The following is a 23,447-nucleotide window of genomic DNA, read 5'->3' as shown; positions in this document are numbered from 1 at the left end:
GTGCATAAGTCACTGTCACATTTACGACAGAAATACGGCTGTGGCATACTGGGGTGAAAAAAGCCTCTAATATACTGCACATCTGTGATTACACGTGCATAAGTCACTGTCACATTTAGGACAGAAATACAGCTTTTTGATTACTGGGATGAAAAAACCCTCTAATATACTGCACATCTGTGATTACACGTGCATAAGTCACAGTCACATTTAGGCCATAAATAAGGATTTGGCATACTGGGGTGAAAAAAGCCTCTCATATACTGCACATCTGTGATTACACGTACATAAGTCACTGTCACATTTTGGACAGAAATACAGCTTTTTGGTTAGGGTGAAAAAACCCTCTAATATACTGCACAACTGTGATTACACGTGCATAAGTCACAGTCACATTTAGGCCATAAATACGGCTTTGGCATACTAGGGTGAAAAAAGCCTCTCATATACTGCACATCTGTGATTACACGTACATAAGTCACTGTCACATTTTGGACAGAAATACAGCTTTTTGGTTAGGTTGAAAAAACCCTCTAATATACTGCACAACTGTGATTACACATGCATAAGTCACTGTCACATTTAGGCCATAAATACAGCTTTGGCATACTGGGGTGAAAAAACCCTCTAATATACTGAACATCTGAGATTACACGTGCATAAGTCACTGTCACATTTCGCCCATAAATACTGCTTTGGCTTATTGGGGTGAAAAAAAACTCTCATATACTGCACATCTGGGATTACACGTGCATAAGTGACTGTCACATTTAGGACAGAAATACAGCTTTTTGTTAGGGTGAAAAAACCCTCTCATATACTGCACAACTGTGATTACACGTGCATAAGTCACTGTCACATTTAGGACAGAAACACAGCTTTTTGGTTAGGGTGAAAAAACCCTCTAATATACTGCACATCTGTGATTACACGTGCATAAGTCACTGTCACATTTAGGCCAAAATACGGCTTTGGCATACTGGGGTGAAAAAACCCTCTAATATACTGCACATGTGGGATTACACGTGCATAAATCACCGTCACATTTAGGACAGAAATACAGCTTTTTGGTTAGGGTGAAAAAACCCTCTAATATACTGCACATCTGGGATTACACGTGCATAAGTCACTGTCACATTTCGGCCATGAATACGGCTTTGGCATACTAGGGTGAAAAAGCCATCTGATATACTGCACATCTGGGATTACACATGCATAAGTCACTGTCACATTTAGGACAGAAACACAGCTTTTTGGTTAGTGTGAAAAAACCATCTAATATACTGCACATCTGTGATTACACGTGCATAAGTCACTGTCACATTTAGGACAGAAATACGTTTTTGGCATACTGGGGTGAAAAAAGCCACTAATATACTGCACATCTGTGATTACACGTGCATAAGTCACTGTCACATTTAGGACAGAAATACAGCTTTTTGGTTACTGGGGTAAAAAAAACCTCTAATATACTGCACATCTGTGATTACATGTGCATAAGTCACTGTCATATTTAGGCCATAAATACGGCTTTGGCATACTGGGGTGAAAAAACCCTCTAATATACTGCACATCTGGGATTACACATGCATAAGTCACTGTCAAATTAAAGACAGAAATACGGCTTTGGCATACTAGGGTGAAAAAAGCCTCTCATATACTGCACATCTGTGATTACACGTGCATAAGTCTGTCACATTTAGGACAGAAATACAGCTTTTTGGTTAGGGTGAAAAAACCCTCTAATATACTGCAAATCTGTGATTACACGTGCATAAGTCACTGTCACATTTAGGCCATAAATACGGATTTGGCATACTGGGGTGAAAAAACCCTCTAATATACTGCACATCTGGGATTACACGTGCATAAGTCACTGTCACATTTAGGACAAAAATACAGCTTTTTGGTTAGGGTGAAAAAACCCTCTAATATACTGCACATCTGTGATTACACATGCATAAGACACTGTCACATTTAGGCCATAAATACGGCTTTGGAATACTGGGGTGAAAAAAGCCTCTAATATACTGCACATCTGTGATTACAAGTGCATAAATCACTGTCACATTTAGAACAGAAATACAGTTATTTGGTTAGGGTGAAAAAACCCTCTAATATACTGCACATCTGGGATTACACGTGCATAAGTCACTGTCACATTTCGGCCATAAATACGGCTTTGGCATACTGGGGTGAAAAAACCCTCTGATATACTGCACATCTCGGATTACACATGCATAAGTCACTGTCACATTTAGGACAGAAACACAGCTTTTTGGTTAGTGTGAAAAAACACTCTAATATACTGCACATCTGTGATTACACGTGCATAAGTCACTGTCACATTTACGACAGAAATACGGCTGTGGCATACTGGGGTGAAAAAAGCCTCTCATATACTGCACATCTGTGATTACACGTGCATAAGTCTGTCACATTTAGGACAGAAATACAGCTTTTTGGTTAGGGTGAAAAAACCCTCTAATATACTGCAAATCTGTGATTACACGTGCATAAGTCACTGTCACATTTAGGCCATAAATACGGCTTTGGCATACTGGGGTGAAAAAACCCTCTAATATACTGCACATCTGGGATTACACGTGCATAAGTCACTGTCACATTTAGGACAAAAATACAGCTTTTTGGTTAGGGTGAAAAAACCCTCTAATATACTGCACATCTGTGATTACACATGCATAAGACACTGTCACATTTAGGCCATAAATACGGCTTTGGAATACTGGGGTGAAAAAAGCCTCTAATATACTGCACATCTGTGATTACAAGTGCATAAATCACTGTCACATTTAGAACAGAAATACAGTTATTTGGTTAGGGTGAAAAAACCCTCTAATATACTGCACATCTGGGATTACACGTGCATAAGTCACTGTCACATTTCGGCCATAAATACGGCTTTGGCATACTGGGGTGAAAAAACCCTCTGATATACTGCACATCTCGGATTACACATGCATAAGTCACTGTCACATTTAGGACAGAAACACAGCTTTTTGGTTAGTGTGAAAAAACACTCTAATATACTGCACATCTGTGATTACACGTGCATAAGTCACTGTCACATTTACGACAGAAATACGGCTGTGGCATACTGGGGTGAAAAAAGCCTCTAATATACTGCACATCTGTGATTACACGTGCATAAGTCACTGTCACATTTAGGACAGAAATACAGCTTTTTGGTTACTGGGATGAAAAAACCCTCTAATATACTGCACATCTGTGATTACACGTGCATAAGTCACAGTCACATTTAGGCCATAAATACGGATTTGGCATACTGGGGTGAAAAAAGCCTCTCATATACTGCACATCTGTGATTACACGTACATAAGTCACTGTCACATTTTGGACAGAAATACAGCTTTTTGGTTAGGGTGAAAAAACCCTCTAATATACTGCACAACTGTGATTACACGTGCATAAGTCACTGTCACATTTAGGCCATAAATACGGCTTTGGCATACTGGGGTGAAAAAACCCTCTAATATACTGTACATCTGAGATTACATGTGCATAAGTCACTGTCACATTTCGCCCATAAATACGGCTTTGGCTTATTGGGGTGAAAAAAAACTCTCATATACTGCACATCTGGGATTACACGTGCATAAGTGACTGTCACATTTAGGACAGAAATACAGCTTTTTGTTAGGGTGAAAAAACCCTCTAATATACTGCACATCTGTGATTACACGTGCATAAGTCACTGTCACATTTAGGACAGAAATACAGCTTTTGGTTAGGGTGAAAAAACCCTCTAATATACTGCACATCTGTGATTACACGTGCATAAGTCACTGTCACATTTAGCCCATAAATACGGCTTTGGCATATTGGGGTGAAAAAAAACTCTCATATACTGCACATCTGGGATTACACATGCATAAGTGACTGTCACATTTAGGACAGAAATACAGCTTTTTGTTAGGGTGAAAAAACCCTCTAATATACTGCACATCTGTGATTACACGTGCATAAGTCACTGTCACATTTAGGACAGAAATACAGCTTTTTGGTTACTGGGGTGAAAAAAACCCTCTAATATACTGCACATCTGTGATTACACGTGCATAAGTCACTATCACATTTAGGACAGAAATACGGCTTTGGCATTCTGGGGTGAAAAAAGCCTCTAATATACTGCACATCTGTGATTACACATGCATAAGTCACTGTCACATTTAGGACAGAAATACAGCTTTTTGGTTACTGGGGTGAAAAAACCCTCTAATATACTGCACATCTGTGATTACACGTGCATAAATCACAGTCACATTTAGGCCATAAATACGGCTTTGGCATACTGGGGTGAAAAAACCCTCTAATATACTGCACATTTGGGATTACACATGCATAAGTCACTGTCACATTTAAGACAGAAATACAGCTTTGGCATACTGGGGTGAAAAAAGCCTCTCATATACTGCAAATCTGTGATTACACGTACATAAGTCACTGTCACATTTTGGACAGAAATACAGCTTTTTGGTTAGGGTGAAAAAACCCTCTAATATACTGCACAACTGTGATTACACGTGCATAAGTCACTGTCACATTTAGGCCATAAATACGGCTTTGGCATACTGGGGTGAAAAAACCCTCTAATATACTGCACATCTGAGATTACACGTGCATAAGTCACTGTCACATTTAGCCCATAAATACGGCTTTGGCATATTGGGGTGAAAAAAACCTCTCATATACTGCACATCTGGGATTACATGTGCATAAGTGACTGTCACATTTAGGACAGAAATACAGCTTTTGTTAGGGTGAAAAAAGCCTCTAATATACTGCACATCTGTGATTACACGTGCATAAGTCACTGTCACATTTAGGACAGAAATACAACTTTTTGGTTAGGGTGAAAAAACACTCTAATATACTGCACATCCGTGATTACACGTGCATAAGTCACTGTCACATTTAGCCCATAAATACGGCTTTGGCATATTGGGGTGAAAAAAAACTCTCATATACTGCACATCTGGGATTACACGTGCATACGTGACTGTCACATTTAGGACAGAAATACAGCTTTTTGTTAGGGTGAAAAAACCCTCTAATATACTGCACAACTGTGATTACACGTGCATAAGTCACTGTCACATTTAGGACAGAAATACAGCTTTTTGGTTAGGGTGAAAAAAACCCTCTAATATACTGCACATCTGGGATTACACGTGCATAAGTCACTGTCAAATTTAGGCCATAAATACGGCTTTGGCATACTGGGGTGAAAAAAAGCCTCTCATATACAGCACATCTGTGATTACACGTGCATAAGTCACTATCACATTTAGGACAGAAATACGGCTTTGGCATTCTGGGGTGAAAAAAGCCTCTATTATACTGAACATTTAGGATTACACGTGCATAAGTCACTGTCACATTTAAGACAGAAATACGGCTTTGGCATACTGGGGTGAAAAAAGCCTCTCATATACTGCACATCTGTGATTACACGTGCATAAGTCAATGTCACATTAGGACAGAAATACAGCTTTTTGGTTAGGGTGAAAAAACCCTCTAATATACTGCACATCTGGGATTACACGTGCATAAGTCACTGTCAAATTTAGGCCATAAATACGCTTTGGCATACTGGGGTGAAAAAAAGCCTCTCATATACAGCACATCTATGATTACACGTGCATAAGTCACTATCACATTTAGGACAGAAATACGGCTTTGGCATTCTGGGGTGAAAAAAGCCTCTATTATACTGAACATTTAGGATTACACGTGCATAAGTCACTGTCACATTTAAGACAGAAATACGGCTTTGGCATACTGGGGTGAAAAAAGCCTCTCATATACTGCACATCTGTGATTACACGTGCATAAGTCTGTCCATTTAGGACAGAAATACAGCTTTTTTGGTTAGGGTGAAAAAACCCTCTAATATACTGCAAATCTGTGATTACACGTGCATAAGTCACTGTCACATTTAGGCCATAAATACGGCTTTGGCATACTGGGGTGAAAAAACCCTCTAATATACTGCACATCTGGGATTACACGTGCATAAGTCACTGTCACATTTAGGACAAAAATACAGCTTTTTGGGTAGGGTGAAAAAACCCTCTAATATACTGCACATCTGTGATTACACATGCATAAGACACTGTCACATTAAGGCCATAAATACGGCTTTGGAATACTGGGGTGAAAAAAGCCTCTAATATACTGCACATCTGTGATTACAAGTGCATAAATCACTGTCACATTTAGAACAGAAATACAGTTATTTGGTTAGGGTGAAAAAACCCTCTAATATACTGCACATCTGGGATTACACGTGCATAAGTCACTGTCACATTTCGGCCATAAATACGGCTTTGGCATACTGGGGTGAAAAAACCCTCTGATATACTGCACATCTCGGATTACACATGCATAAGTCACTGTCACATTTAGGACAGAAACACAGCTTTTTGGTTAGTGTGAAAAAACACTCTAATATACTGCACATCTGTGATTACACGTGCATAAGTCACTGTCACATTTACGACAGAAATACGGCTGTGGCATACTGGGGTGAAAAAAGCCTCTAATATACTGCACATCTGTGATTACACGTGCATAAGTCACTGTCACATTTAGGACAGAAATACAGCTTTTTGGTTACTGGGATGAAAAAACCCTCTAATATACTGCACATCTGTGATTACACGTGCATAAGTCACAGTCACATTTAGGCCATAAATACGGATTTGGCATACTGGGGTGAAAAAAGCCTCTCATATACTGCACATCTGTGATTACACGTACATAAGTCACTGTCACATTTTGGACAGAAATACAGCTTTTTGGTTAGGGTGAAAAAACCCTCTAATATACTGCACAACTGTGATTACACGTGCATAAGTCACTGTCACATTTAGGCCATAAATACGGCTTTGGCATACTGGGGTGAAAAAACCCTCTAATATACTGTACATCTGAGATTACATGTGCATAAGTCACTGTCACATTTCGCCCATAAATACGGCTTTGGCTTATTGGGGTGAAAAAAAACTCTCATATACTGCACATCTGGGATTACACGTGCATAAGTGACTGTCACATTTAGGACAGAAATACAGCTTTTTGTTAGGGTGAAAAAACCCTCTAATATACTGCACATCTGTGATTACACGTGCATAAGTCACTGTCACATTTAGGACAGAAATACAGCTTTTGGTTAGGGTGAAAAAACCCTCTAATATACTGCACATCTGTGATTACACGTGCATAAGTCACTGTCACATTTAGCCCATAAATACGGCTTTGGCATATTGGGGTGAAAAAAAACTCTCATATACTGCACATCTGGGATTACACATGCATAAGTGACTGTCACATTTAGGACAGAAATACAGCTTTTTGTTAGGGTGAAAAAACCCTCTAATATACTGCACAACTGTGATTACACGTGCATAAGTCACTGTCACATTTAGGACAGAAATACAGCTTTTTGGTTACTGGGGTGAAAAAACCCTCTAATATACTGCACATCTGTGATTACACGTGCATAAGTCACTATCACATTTAGGACAGAAATACGGCTTTGGCATTCTGGGGTGAAAAAAGCCTCTAATATACTGCACATCTGTGATTACACATGCATAAGTCACTGTCACATTTAGGACAGAAATACAGCTTTTTGGTTACTGGGGTGAAAAAACCCTCTAATATACTGCACATCTGTGATTACACGTGCATAAGTCACAGTCACATTTAGGCCATAAATACGGCTTTGGCATACTGGGGTGAAAAAACCCTCTAATATACTGCACATTTGGGATTACACATGCATAAGTCACTGTCACATTTAAGACAGAAATACAGCTTTGGCATACTGGGGTGAAAAAAGCCTCTCATATACTGCAAATCTGTGATTACACGTACATAAGTCACTGTCACATTTTGGACAGAAATACAGCTTTTTGGTTAGGGTGAAAAAACCCTCTAATATACTGCACAACTGTGATTACACGTGCATAAGTCACTGTCACATTTAGGCCATAAATACGGCTTTGGCATACTGGGGTGAAAAAACCCTCTAATATACTGCACATCTGAGATTACACGTGCATAAGTCACTGTCACATTTAGCCCATAAATACGGCTTTGGCATATTGGGGTGAAAAAAACCTCTCATATACTGCACATCTGGGATTACATGTGCATAAGTGACTGTCACATTTAGGACAGAAATACAGCTTTTGTTAGGGTGAAAAAAGCCTCTAATATACTGCACATCTGTGATTACACGTGCATAAGTCACTGTCACATTTAGGACAGAAATACAACTTTTTGGTTAGGGTGAAAAAACCCTCTAATATACTGCACATCCGTGATTACACGTGCATAAGTCACTGTCACATTTAGCCCATAAATACGGCTTTGGCATATTGGGGTGAAAAAAAACTCTCATATACTGCACATCTGGGATTACACGTGCATACGTGACTGTCACATTTAGGACAGAAATACAGCTTTTTGTTAGGGTGAAAAAACCCTCTAATATACTGCACAACTGTGATTACACGTGCATAAGTCACTGTCACATTTAGGACAGAAATACAGCTTTTTGGTTAGGGTGAAAAAACCCTCTAATATACTGCACATCTGGGATTACACGTGCATAAGTCACTGTCAAATTTAGGCCATAAATACGGCTTTGGCATACTGGGGTGAAAAAAAGCCTCTCATATACAGCACATCTGTGATTACACGTGCATAAGTCACTATCACATTTAGGACAGAAATACGGCTTTGGCATTCTGGGGTGAAAAAAGCCTCTATTATACTGAACATTTAGGATTACACGTGCATAAGTCACTGTCACATTTAAGACAGAAATACGGCTTTGGCATACTGGGGTGAAAAAAGCCTCTCATATACTGCACATCTGTGATTACACGTGCATAAGTCAATGTCACATTTAGGACAGAAATACAGCTTTTTGGTTAGGGTGAAAAAACCCTCTAATATACTGCACATCTGGGATTACACGTGCATAAGTCACTGTCAAATTTAGGCCATAAATACGGCTTTGGCATACTGGGGTGAAAAAAAGCCTCTCATATACAGCACATCTATGATTACACGTGCATAAGTCACTATCACATTTAGGACAGAAATACGGCTTTGGCATTCTGGGGTGAAAAAAGCCTCTATTATACTGAACATTTAGGATTACACGTGCATAAGTCACTGTCACATTTAAGACAGAAATACGGCTTTGGCATACTGGGGTGAAAAAAGCCTCTCATATACTGCACATCTGTGATTACACGTGCATAAGTCTGTCACATTTAGGACAGAAATACAGCTTTTTGGTTAGGGTGAAAAAACCCTCTAATATACTGCAAATCTGTGATTACACGTGCATAAGTCACTGTCACATTTAGGCCATAAATACGGCTTTGGCATACTGGGGTGAAAAAACCCTCTAATATACTGCACATCTGGGATTACACGTGCATAAGTCACTGTCACATTTAGGACAAAAATACAGCTTTTTGGGTAGGGTGAAAAAACCCTCTAATATACTGCACATCTGTGATTACACATGCATAAGACACTGTCACATTAAGGCCATAAATACGGCTTTGGAATACTGGGGTGAAAAAAGCCTCTAATATACTGCACATCTGTGATTACAAGTGCATAAATCACTGTCACATTTAGAACAGAAATACAGTTATTTGGTTAGGGTGAAAAAACCCTCTAATATACTGCACATCTGGGATTACACGTGCATAAGTCACTGTCACATTTCGGCCATAAATACGGCTTTGGCATACTGGGGTGAAAAAACCCTCTGATATACTGCACATCTCGGATTACACATGCATAAGTCACTGTCACATTTAGGACAGAAACACAGCTTTTTGGTTAGTGTGAAAAAACACTCTAATATACTGCACATCTGTGATTACACGTGCATAAGTCACTGTCACATTTACGACAGAAATACGGCTGTGGCATACTGGGGTGAAAAAAGCCTCTAATATACTGCACATCTGTGATTACACGTGCATAAGTCACTGTCACATTTAGGACAGAAATACAGCTTTTTGGTTACTGGGATGAAAAAACCCTCTAATATACTGCACATCTGTGATTACACGTGCATAAGTCACAGTCACATTTAGGCCATAAATACGGATTTGGCATACTGGGGTGAAAAAAGCCTCTCATATACTGCACATCTGTGATTACACGTACATAAGTCACTGTCACATTTTGGACAGAAATACAGCTTTTTGGTTAGGGTGAAAAAACCCTCTAATATACTGCACAACTGTGATTACACGTGCATAAGTCACTGTCACATTTAGGCCATAAATACGGCTTTGGCATACTGGGGTGAAAAAACCCTCTAATATACTGTACATCTGAGATTACATGTGCATAAGTCACTGTCACATTTCGCCCATAAATACGGCTTTGGCTTATTGGGGTGAAAAAAAACTCTCATATACTGCACATCTGGGATTACACGTGCATAAGTGACTGTCACATTTAGGACAGAAATACAGCTTTTTGTTAGGGTGAAAAAACCCTCTAATATACTGCACATCTGTGATTACACGTGCATAAGTCACTGTCACATTTAGGACAGAAATACAGCTTTTGGTTAGGGTGAAAAAACCCTCTAATATACTGCACATCTGTGATTACACGTGCATAAGTCACTGTCACATTTAGCCCATAAATACGGCTTTGGCATATTGGGGTGAAAAAAAACTCTCATATACTGCACATCTGGGATTACACATGCATAAGTGACTGTCACATTTAGGACAGAAATACAGCTTTTTGTTAGGGTGAAAAAACCCTCTAATATACTGCACAACTGTGATTACACGTGCATAAGTCACTGTCACATTTAGGACAGAAATACAGCTTTTTGGTTACTGGGGTGAAAAAACCCTCTAATATACTGCACATCTGTGATTACACGTGCATAAGTCACTATCACATTTAGGACAGAAATACGGCTTTGGCATTCTGGGGTGAAAAAAGCCTCTAATATACTGCACATCTGTGATTACACATGCATAAGTCACTGTCACATTTAGGACAGAAATACAGCTTTTTGGTTACTGGGGTGAAAAAACCCTCTAATATACTGCACATCTGTGATTACACGTGCATAAGTCACAGTCACATTTAGGCCATAAATACGGCTTTGGCATACTGGGGTGAAAAAACCCTCTAATATACTGCACATTTGGGATTACACATGCATAAGTCACTGTCACATTTAAGACAGAAATACAGCTTTGGCATACTGGGGTGAAAAAAGCCTCTCATATACTGCAAATCTGTGATTACACGTACATAAGTCACTGTCACATTTTGGACAGAAATACAGCTTTTTGGTTAGGGTGAAAAAACCCTCTAATATACTGCACAACTGTGATTACACGTGCATAAGTCACTGTCACATTTAGGCCATAAATACGGCTTTGGCATACTGGGGTGAAAAAACCCTCTAATATACTGCACATCTGAGATTACACGTGCATAAGTCACTGTCACATTTAGCCCATAAATACGGCTTTGGCATATTGGGGTGAAAAAAACCTCTCATATACTGCACATCTGGGATTACATGTGCATAAGTGACTGTCACATTTAGGACAGAAATACAGCTTTTGTTAGGGTGAAAAAAGCCTCTAATATACTGCACATCTGTGATTACACGTGCATAAGTCACTGTCACATTTAGGACAGAAATACAACTTTTTGGTTAGGGTGAAAAAACCCTCTAATATACTGCACATCCGTGATTACACGTGCATAAGTCACTGTCACATTTAGCCCATAAATACGGCTTTGGCATATTGGGGTGAAAAAAAACTCTCATATACTGCACATCTGGGATTACACGTGCATACGTGACTGTCACATTTAGGACAGAAATACAGCTTTTTGTTAGGGTGAAAAAACCCTCTAATATACTGCACAACTGTGATTACACGTGCATAAGTCACTGTCACATTTAGGACAGAAATACAGCTTTTTGGTTAGGGTGAAAAAACCCTCTAATATACTGCACATCTGGGATTACACGTGCATAAGTCACTGTCAAATTTAGGCCATAAATACGGCTTTGGCATACTGGGGTGAAAAAAAGCCTCTCATATACAGCACATCTGTGATTACACGTGCATAAGTCACTATCACATTTAGGACAGAAATACGGCTTTGGCATTCTGGGGTGAAAAAAGCCTCTATTATACTGAACATTTAGGATTACACGTGCATAAGTCACTGTCACATTTAAGACAGAAATACGGCTTTGGCATACTGGGGTGAAAAAAGCCTCTCATATACTGCACATCTGTGATTACACATGCATAAGTCAATGTCACATTTAGGACAGAAATACAGCTTTTTGGTTAGGGTGAAAAAACCCTCTAATATACTGCACATCTGGGATTACACGTGCATAAGTCACTGTCAAATTTAGGCCATAAATACGGCTTTGGCATACTGGGGTGAAAAAAAGCCTCTCATATACAGCACATCTATGATTACACGTGCATAAGTCACTATCACATTTAGGACAGAAATACGGCTTTGGCATTCTGGGGTGAAAAAAGCCTCTATTATACTGAACATTTAGGATTACACGTGCATAAGTCACTGTCACATTTAAGACAGAAATACGGCTTTGGCATACTGGGGTGAAAAAAGCCTCTCATATACTGCACATCTGTGATTACACGTGCATAAGTCAATGTCACATTTAGGACAGAAATACAGCTTTTTGGTTAGGGCGAAAATACCCTCTAATATACTGCACATCTGGATTACACGTGCATAAGTGACTGTCACATTTAGGCCATAAATGCGGCTTTGGCATACTGGGGTGAAAAAAGCCTCTAATTTACTGCACATTTAGGATTACACGTGCATAAGTCACTGTCACATTTAGGACAGAAATACAGCTTTTTGGTTAGGGTGAAAAAACCCTCTAATATACTGCACATCTGGGATTACACGTGCATAAGTCACTGTCAAATTTAGGCCATAAATACGGCTTTGGCATACTGGGGTGAAAAAAAGCCTCTCATATACAGCACATCTGTGATTACACGTGCATAAGTCACTATCACATTTAGGACAGAAATACGGCTTTGGCATTCTGGGGTGAAAAAAGCCTCTATTATACTGAACATTTAGGATTACACGTGCATAAGTCACTGTCACATTTAAGACAGAAATACGGCTTTGGCATACTGGGGTGAAAAAAGCCTCTCATATACTGCACATCTGTGATTACACGTGCATAAGTCAATGTCACATTTAGGACAGAAATACAGCTTTTTGGTTAGGGTGAAAAAACCCTCTAATATACTGCACATCTGGGATTACACGTGCATAAGTCACTGTCAAATTTAGGCCATAAATACGGCTTTGGCATACTGGGGTGAAAAAAAGCCTCTCATATACAGCACATCTGTGATTACACGTGCATAAGTCACTATCACATTTAGGACAGAAATACGGCTTTGGCATTCTGGGGTGAAAAAAGCCTCTATTATACTGAACATTTAGGATTACACGTGCATAAGTCACTGTCACATTTAAGACAGAAATACGGCTTTGGCATACTGGGGTGAAAAAAGCCTCTCATATACTGCACATCTGTGATTACACGTGCATAAGTCAATGTCACATTTAGGACAGAAATACAGCTTTTTGGTTAGGGTGAAAATACCCTCTAATATACTGCACATCTGGATTACACGTGCATAAGTGACTGTCACATTTAGGCCATAAATGCGGCTTTGGCATACTGGGGTGAAAAAAGCCTCTAATTTACTGCACATTTAGGATTACACGTGCATAAGTCACTGTCACATTTAGGACAGAAATATGGCTTTGGCATACTGGGGTGAAAAAAGCTTCTCATATACTGCACATCTGTGATTACACGTGCATAAGTCAATGTCACATTTAGGACAGAAATACAGCTTTTTGGTTAGGGTGAAAATACACTCTAATATACTGCACATCTGTGATTACACATGCATAAGTCACTGTCACATTTAGGACAGAAATACAGCTTTTTGGTTAGGGTGAAAAAAAACTCTAATATACTGCATATCTGGAATTACACGTGCATAAGTCACTGTCACATTTAGGACAGAAATACAGCTTTTTGGTTAGGGGGAAAAAACCCTCTAATATACTGCACATCTGTGATTACACGTGCATAAGTCACTGTCACATTTACGACAGAAATACGGCTTTGGCATACTGGGATTACAGCCTCTGGTGCAGGGAAAGGACGTGGCCGTTCTGCCACAGCTACACATCCTACTGAACCTACTACCTCAGGTCCCAGTAGCCGCCAGAATCTACAGCAATATTTAGTCTGGCCTAATGCTGTTCTAAGGATGGTAAGGCTTGAGCAAGTACAGGCGCTAGTCAATTGGGTGACCGACAGTGGATCCAGCACGTTCACATTATCTCCCACCCAGTCTTCTGCAGAAAACGCACAGGTGGCGCCTGAAACCCATGCCCATCAGTCTGTCACATTACCCCCGTGCATATCGGGGAACCTGTCTGAGCCTCAAGTCATGCAGCAGACTCTGCTGGCAGGGTTTCCCAAGGGCATCCACCTAGCACTTCCCCAGGGGTGGAAGACATAGAATGCACTGACGCACAACCACTTATGTTTCCTGATGAGGACATGGGAATACCACCTCAGCACGTCTCTGATGATGATGACACACAGGTGTCAACTGCTGCGTCTTTCTGCAGTTTGCAGACCAAAAAGGAGGTCAGGGAGGAAGACTGGGTGGAAGACGATGCAGGGGACGATGAGGTCCTAGACCCCACATGGAATGAAGGTCGTGCCACTGAGTTCGGAGGAAGAGGCAGTGGTGAGACCGAGCCAACAGCATAGCAAAAGAGGGAGCAGGGTGCAAAAGCAGAGCAGCCGTCGCCAAAACAGTTCGCCTGCTACTGGCCACCGTCACCAAGGACCGAGCTCACCAAAGGCAGCTTCAAGGAGTTCCCTGGCATGGCACTTCTTCACACAATGTGCTGACGACAAGATCCGAGTGGTTTGCACGCTGGGGCGGGCTGGGCCGGGGGGCAGGGAGGCAATTGCCCCCCAGGCCGCCCTAAATAAACAGCCGCTGGGCCGCCCGTCTTAAAAAAATATATATATATTTTTTTTATTCTTGAGGGCCGCACCACAGGCGGCGCGGCCCTGGATGTCATTGCGGCCGTGCTGTGTGCTGTGGGGCAGGGGAGAGAGAGGCGTGTCCCTCCCCTGTTCTTCTGATAGGCCGCAGGCACTAATGCCTGCAGCCTATCAGAGGCCGGCTCAGGCAGCGCGATGACGTCATTATCATTGCGACGCCTGAGCCCGGCAGCACACAGCAGGGACACAGGCCAGAAGAGGCTTGCATCGCTGCTGATGGAGGTAAGTATTAGTGTTTTTTTTTTTCTTCTTTGCGAGGGGCTGGCACTATGAGGGGGGGGGGGGGGATCTGGCACTATGGGGGGGGGGGGGGGTCTGGCACTATGGGGGGGATCTGGCACTATGGGGGGGCTTGCACTATAGGGGGGGCTGGCACTATGGGGGGGGATCTGGCACTATGGGGGGGAATCTGGCACTATGGGGGGATCTGGCACTATAGGGGGGATCTGGCACTATGGGGGGATCTGGCACTATAGGGGTGCTTGCACTATAGGGGGGCTTGCACTATAGGGGGGCTGGCACTATGGGGGGGATCTGGCACTATGGGGGGATTTGGCACTATGGGGGGGGATCTGGCACTTTGGGGGAGCTAGCACTATGGGGGTCACTATAGGGGAGCTGGCACTATAGGGGGGGCTGGAACTATGGTAGAGCTGGAACTATGGGGGAGCTGGCACTATGGGGGGCTGGCACTATAGGGGGAGCTGGCACTATAGGGGGAGCTGGCACTATGGGGGGGCTGACACTATGGGGGGCTGACACTATGGGGGGACTGGCACTATAAGGGGGCTGGCACTATGGGGGGGGCTGGCACTATAGGGGAGGAGCTGGCACTATGGGGGGCTTGCACTATAGGGGGAGCTGGCACTATAGGGGGGGCTGGCACTATGGGGGAGCTAGCACTATGGGGGGGGCTGGCACTATGGGGGGGCTGACACTATGGGGGAGCCGGCACTATAAGAGGGCTGGCACTATGGGGGAACTGGCACTATAAGGGGGATAGCACTATAAGGGGGATGGCACTATGGGGGGCTGGCACTATGGGGGGGCTGGCACTATGGGGGTAGGCGCTGGCACTATGGGGGGGAGCTGGCACTATGGGGGGGAGCTGGCACTATGAGGGGAGCTGGCACTATTGGAGGAGCTGGCACTATGGGGGCATTTCTTGCTGGCACATTATGGGGGGGCACCATGGGGGAGAGGAGCACTATGGGGGTATCTGGGGGCTCTAAAGGGGCTTTTTTTTAATTATTGGCACATTCTGGGGGGGGTACTATGGGGCATCTGGTGTTACTATAGGGGCATTATTTGGGGGCACTATGGGGAAGTGGGGGCTCTAAAGGGGCCTTTTGTATTGGAACATTATGGGGGCACTATGGCATTTGGTAGCACTAAGGGGGCATTTTTTACTGGCACATTATGGCAGGCACTATAGGGGAGAGGGGCACTATGGGGCATTATTTGGGGGCACTATGGGGGAGTGGAGCACTATTGGGGCATATGGTGGCACTAAGAAGGGGAATTTTTTTACTGGCACATTGTGGGGGAGAGGAGCACTATAGGGGCATCTGCTGGGGGTACTAAGGGGCATTTTTTTACTGGCATATTATGGGGGACACTATGGGGAAGGGGGAGAGGAGCAGTATGAGTGCATTTACTGGGGCACTATATAAGGGGATTTTATACTGGCATACATTATGGGGACATTAGCTCAACTGCGGGCACTAAGCGGGGGTATTTCATGTACTGTCATATTATATTATATTTGCACGCTGTGCCATCAGAGACTGAAGCGAGGCATTAACGTTCTGAACCTTAGCACAACCTGCATGACCAGGCATCTACATGCGAGACACGGGCTGCAGTGGAGTAAGCACCTTCAAAACCAAGAATGGGCTCACACCCCTCCTGCTCCCTCTTCTGCTGCTGCCTCGGCCTCTTCCTCGGCCTCTGGTGGAACGTTGGCACATGCCGCCCAGCAAACAGAGGATGGGCCACCAACAACACCACCTCCGTCACCAAGCATCTCCACCATGTCACACGGAAGCGTTCAGCTCTCCATCTCACAAACCTTTGAGAGAAAGCGTAAATTCCTACCTAGCCACCCTCGATCCCTGGCCCTGAATGCCAGCATTTCTAAACTGCTGGCCTTTGAAATGCTGTCATTCAGGCTGGTGGAGACGGACAGCTTCAAACAGCTCATGTCGCTTGCTGTCCCACAGTTCCCAGCCGCCACTACTTCTCCAGGAGAGCCGTGCCCTCCCTGCACAACCAAGTATCGGATAAAATCAAGTGTGCACTGCGCAACGCCATCTGTGGCAAGGTCCACCTAACCACAGATACGTGGACCAGTAAGCACGGCCAGGGACGCTATATCTCCCTAACTGCACACTGGGTAAATGTAGTGGCGGCTGGGCCCCAGGCGGAGAGCTGTTTGGCGCACGTCCTTCCGCCGCCAAGGATCGCAGGGCATCATTCTTTGCCTCCTGTTGCCTCCTCTTCCTACTCGGCTTCCTCCTCCTCTTCTACTACTGTGAACCGAGAGCAAGGCAGGAGGTTTGACTCCGCAACCAGAAAAGAGTTCGTACGCAGAAGTCAAGATTAAGAAAATTGCATTTACTATAAATTAATAAAAGCAGGTTAACAATACAGTTACAGAGGTAAAGACAAGCAAAATATTCAAAACAGTATAAACAATACAAGTTAAATACTGCAACAATTTCCACCTTTGCTGTGTCCGTATTCGCAGTGCGGACACTAAGAAATAATAGTCCCAGAAACTATCCCTAACTGACCCTAACGTTCAAGCGGGTTCGCACCCCCTTACCCCAGTGGTCCAAGTGGACCGCTTACAGTTTGTGGAAGTGCACGGTGGGGCCCGATGTCGTACTTTTCCTTTAACCAGCGCAGGATCCGCAACAAACCAGTTGAATATAATCCAGGATTATTACAGTTACTGTCCGGTACCTCGACAGCACTGTGAGTCTCTTTACTGTTTGGGGCAATCCACACAGCCCAATGTCGGCTCCACAGGTTAGTTGCTGCACACAGTCCTTTTTAACTTGGCTTCACTAAATGCACTGTTTCTTTGTACTCCATCCGTCTCTAGACCTTTAGTATCTCCACACACGTCTTACACAACAAAGAACTTGTTTTCTATCTTGCCAATATGGCGGCAGTTGTAGTTCAAGTCTCTCTTCCTCCTTCTTCCTGCTCACAATGAGGCAGGGTGACATCATAAGGGACGTGTCACTTCAACACTTAGCTGCTGCCTTAAAGAACTAGTATCACAGTAATACACTTTCTCTATGGTAAACTTCAATGCAAAATGGTCCTATGCTGCCATCTATTGACCAAACGAATACTGCAGGCATTTTACATTAAATTTTAACAGTTTACCAGGATAATGAAACTTAGAGACATTACATGACTGTTTCTTACACCACCTCCTCATCCGGTCAGCGACAGACCTTCACCACCAACTTCAGTACAGCCAGGGGTAAACGTCAGCAGGCCATTCTGAAACTGATGTGTTTGGGGGACAGGCCCCACACCGCGCAGGAGTTGTGGCGGGATATAGAACAACAGACCGACGAGTGGTTGCTGCCAGTGGGCCTCAAGCCCGGCCTGGTGGTGTGCGATGATGGGCGAAATCTCGTTGCAGTTCTGGGACTAGCCGGTTTGACGCACATCCCTTGCCTGGCGCATGTGCTGAATTTGGTGGTGCAGAAATTCATTCACAACTACCCCGACATGTCTGAGCTGCTGCATAAAGTGCGGGCCGTCTGTGCGCGCTTCCGGTGTTCTCATCCCGCAGCGTAACTTCGGCCTTCCCGCTCACGCCTCATGTGCGACGTGCCCACCAGGTGGAAGCAGCAGCAGGCCATAGTGGAGTTTCAGCTGCAGCACGCACGGGTGAGTAGTACTGCGGAACAGCACCACTTCACCACCAATGACTGGGCTTCCATGCGAGACCTGTGTGCCCTGTTGCGCTGTTTCGAGTACTCCACCAATATGACCAGTGGTGATGACGCCATTATCAGCGTTACAATACCACTTCTATGTCTCCTTGAGAAAACACTTAGGGCGATGATGGAAGAGGATGTGGCCCATGACGAGGAGGAGGAAGAGGGGTCATCTTTTAGAAGTGGCTCAGAAAAAGGATTTTTGCAACAGCAGAGGCCAGGTACAAACTTGGCCAGCCAGGGCCCACTACTGGAGGACGAGGAGGAGGAGGAGAATGAGAAGGAGGATGGGGATGAACCATGTTCACAGCGGGGTGGCATCCAATGCAGCTCGGGCCCATCACTGGTGCGTGGCTGAGGGGATACGGAGGACGCAGACGATACGCCTCCCACAGAGGACAGCTTGTCCTTACTCTGGGCAGCCTGGCACACATGAGCGACTACATGCTGCAGTGCCTGCGCAACGACTGCAGAGTTGCCCACATTTTAACGTGTGATGACTACTGGGTGGCCACCCTGCTGGATCCCCATTACAAAGACAATGTGGCGTCCTTAATTCCCTCACTGGAGCGTGATCGGAAGATGCGCGACTACAGGCGCACGCTGGTAGACGCGCTCCTGAGAGCATTCCCGACTGACGCCGGGGGACAAGTGGAAGCACAAGGCGAAGGCAGGGGAGGAGGAAGAGGTCGCCAACGCAGCTGTGTCAGCGCCAGCACCTCAGAAGGCAGGGTTAGCATGGCCGACATATGGAAAAGCTTTGTCACCTCGCCGCAACAACCGGCCCCAACTGCTGATATGGAGCCTGATATGGAGCCAGGAGGCAGCATTTGAACAACATGGTGGAACAGTACCTGTGCACACGCCTACACGTACTGACTGATGGTTCTGCCCCATTCAACTTCTGGGTCTCCAAATTGTCCACATGGCCAGAGATTGCCCTGTATGCCTTGGAGGTGCTGGCCTGCCCTGCAGCCAGTGTACTCTCTGAACGTGTATTTAGCATGGCAGGAGACGTCATTACAGACAGACGCAGCCGCCTGTCCACAGCCAACGTGGACAAGCTCACGTTCATTAAAATGAACCAGGCTTGGATCCCACAAGACTTGTCGGTACCTTGTGCAGAATAGACATTTATACCACCATCAAACATACATTCTTGTACTCAAGTCAAGTGCAATGATTCTTTGTTTTCTTTTTTTTATTTGTCCCAATATTTTGGGGGCTACCTACCCCAATAAAAAAAAAAAAAAAACATTGTTGGCTACCTGTTCCTCCTCCATTGCTGCCTCCACCTACAACACCACATTCACCGCCTCATCAACCTCCGACTCCCTATCCACTTCCTTCTCTGAGTTGCAGGTTAAAAATTTGTAATTTTTAGTTATTTTATTTTATTTTAAGTTATTTCCCTATTCACATTTGTTTGCAGAGCAGTTGCCATGCTCTTAAGTACATTTTACTGCCTTTTACATCCCTCTAGCCTCTAGGACTATTTTAGAGCCATTTTAATTTAAAAAAGTGCCAATTTTAGTGCACTAAATTGAAAAAATTCTTATTTTCAATTGTCGGGTGACATTTGACCATTTTTGGCGTATACAAACCCCTGCTGTGCCTGGGTGACAGGGGCCTAAATCTCCTGTTGTATTGCTGGGTGACATGAACCCCTTTTGCCGTGAATGAACCCCTGCTCTGCATTGCTGACAGGGGCCTAAATCTCTCAAAATCCTCTGTTGTATTGCTGGGTGACATGATCCCCCTTTTGCCGTGAATGAACCCCTGCTCTGCATGGCTGACAGGGGCCTAAATCTCTCAAAATCCTCTGTTGTATTGCTGGGTGACATGAACCCCCTTTTGCCGTGAATGAACCCCTGCTCTGCATTGCTGACAGGGGCCTAAATCTCTCAAAATCCTCTGTTGTATTGCTGGGTGACATGAACCCCCTTTTGCCGTGAATGAACCCCTGCTCTGCATTGCTGACAGGGGCCTAAATCTCTCAAAATCCTCTGTTGTATTGCTGGGTGACATGAACCCCATTTTGCCGTGAATGAACCCCTGCTCTGCATGGCTGACAGGGGCCTAAATCTCTCAAAATCCTCTGTTGTATTGCTGGGTGACATGAACCCCCTTTTGCCGTGAATGAACCCCTGCTCTGCATTGCTGACAGGGGCCTAAATCTCTCAAAATCCTCTGTTGTATTGCTGGGTGACATGAACCCCCTTTTGCCGTGAATGAACCCCTGCTCTGCATTGCTGACAGGGGCCTAAATCTCTCAAAATCCTCTGTTGTATTGCTGGGTGACATGAACCCCCTTTTGCCGTGAATGAACCCCTGCTCTGCATTGCTGACAGGGGCCTAAATCTCTCAAAATCCTCTGTTGTATTGCTGGGTGACATGAACCCCCTTTTGCCGTGAATGAACCCCTGCTCTGCATTGCTGACAGGGGCCTAAATCTCTCAAAATCCTCTGTTGTATTGCTGGGTGACATGATCCCCCTTTTGCCATGAATGAACCCCTGCTGTGCCTGGGTGACAGGGGCCTAAATCTCTCAAAATCCTCTGTTGTATTGCTGGGTGACATGAACCCCCTTTTGCCGTGAATGAACCCCTGCTCTGCATTGCTGACAGGGGCCTAAATCTCTCAAAATCCTCTGTTGTATTGCTGGGTGACATGATCCCCCTTTTGCAGTGAAAGAACCCCTGCTGTGCCTGGGTGACAGGGGCCTAAATCTCTCAAAATCCTCTGTTGTATTGCTGGGTGACATGAACCCCCTTTTGCCGTGAATGAACCCCTGCTCTGCATTGCTGACAGGGGCCTAAATCTCTCAAAATCCTCTGTTGTTTTGCTGGGTGACATGAACCCCCTTTTGCCGTTAATGAACCCCTGCTCTGCATTGCTGACAGAGGCCTAAATCTCTCAAAATCCTCTGTTTTATTGCTGGGTGACATGATCCCCCTTTTGCCGTGAATGAACCCCTGCTGTGCCTGGGTGACAGGGGCCTAAATCTCCTAAAATCCTCTGTTGTATTGCTGGGTGACATAAACTCCCTTTTGCCGTGAATGAACCCCTGCTCTGCATTGCTGACAGGGGCCTAAATCTCTCAAAATCCTCTTTTGTATTGCTGGGTGACATGAACCCCCCTTTGCCGTGAACGAACCCCTGCTGTGCCTGGGTGACAGGGGCCTAAATCTCTCAAAATCCTCTGTTGTATTGCTGGGTGACATGAGCCCCCTTTTGCCCTGAATGAACCCCTGCTCTGCATTGCTGACAGAGGCCTAACTCTCTCAAAATCCTCTGTTTTATTGCTGGGTGACATGATCCCCCTTTTGCCGTGAATGAACCCCTGCTGTGCCTGGGTGACAGGGGCCTAAATCTCTCAAAATCCTCTGTTGTATTGCTGGGTGACATGAACCCCCGTTTGCCGTGAATGAACCCCTGCTCTGCATTGCTGACAGGGGCCTAAATCTCTCAAAATCCTCTGTTGTATTGCTGGGTGACATGAACCTCCATTTGCTGTGAATGAACCCCTGCTCTGCATTGCTGACAGGGGCCTAAATCTCTCAAAATCCTCTGTTGTATTGCTGGGTGACATGATCCCCCTTTTGCCAAGAATGAACCCCTGCTGTGCCTGGGTGACAGGGGCCTAAATCTCTAAAATCCTCTGTTGTATTGCTGGGTGACATGAACTCCCTTTTGCCGTGAATGAACCCCTGCTCTGCATTGCTGACAGGGGCCTAACTCTCTCAAAATCCTCTGTTGTATTGCTGGGTGACATGATCCCCCTTTTGCCGTGAATGAACCCCTGCTGGGTCTGGGTGATAGGGGCCTAAATCTCTCAAAATCCTCTGTTGTATTGCTGGGTGACATGAACCCCCTTTTGCCGTGAATGAACCCCTGCTCTGCATTGCTGACAGGGGCCTAAATCTCTCAAAATCCTCTGTTGTATTGCTGGGTGACATGAACCCCCTTTTGCCGTGAATGAACCCCTGCTCTGCATTGCTGACAGAGGCCTAACTCTCTCAAATTCCTCTGTTTTATTGCTGGGTGACATGATCCCCCTTTTGCCATGAATGAACCCCTGCTGTGCCTGGGTGACAGGGGCCTAAATCTCTCAAAATCCTCTGTTGTATTGCTGGGTGACATGAACCCCCTTTTGCCGTGAATGAACCCCTGCTCTGCATTGCTGACAGGGGCCTAAATCTCTCAAAATCCTCTGTTGTATTGCT

The sequence above is a fragment of the Bufo bufo genome, chromosome 3 (genome assembly GCF_905171765.1).
Source record: "Bufo bufo chromosome 3, aBufBuf1.1, whole genome shotgun sequence".
In the NCBI taxonomy this organism is placed as follows: domain Eukaryota; kingdom Metazoa; phylum Chordata; class Amphibia; order Anura; family Bufonidae; genus Bufo; species Bufo bufo.
Note: the sequence above shows the minus strand (reverse complement) of the source record.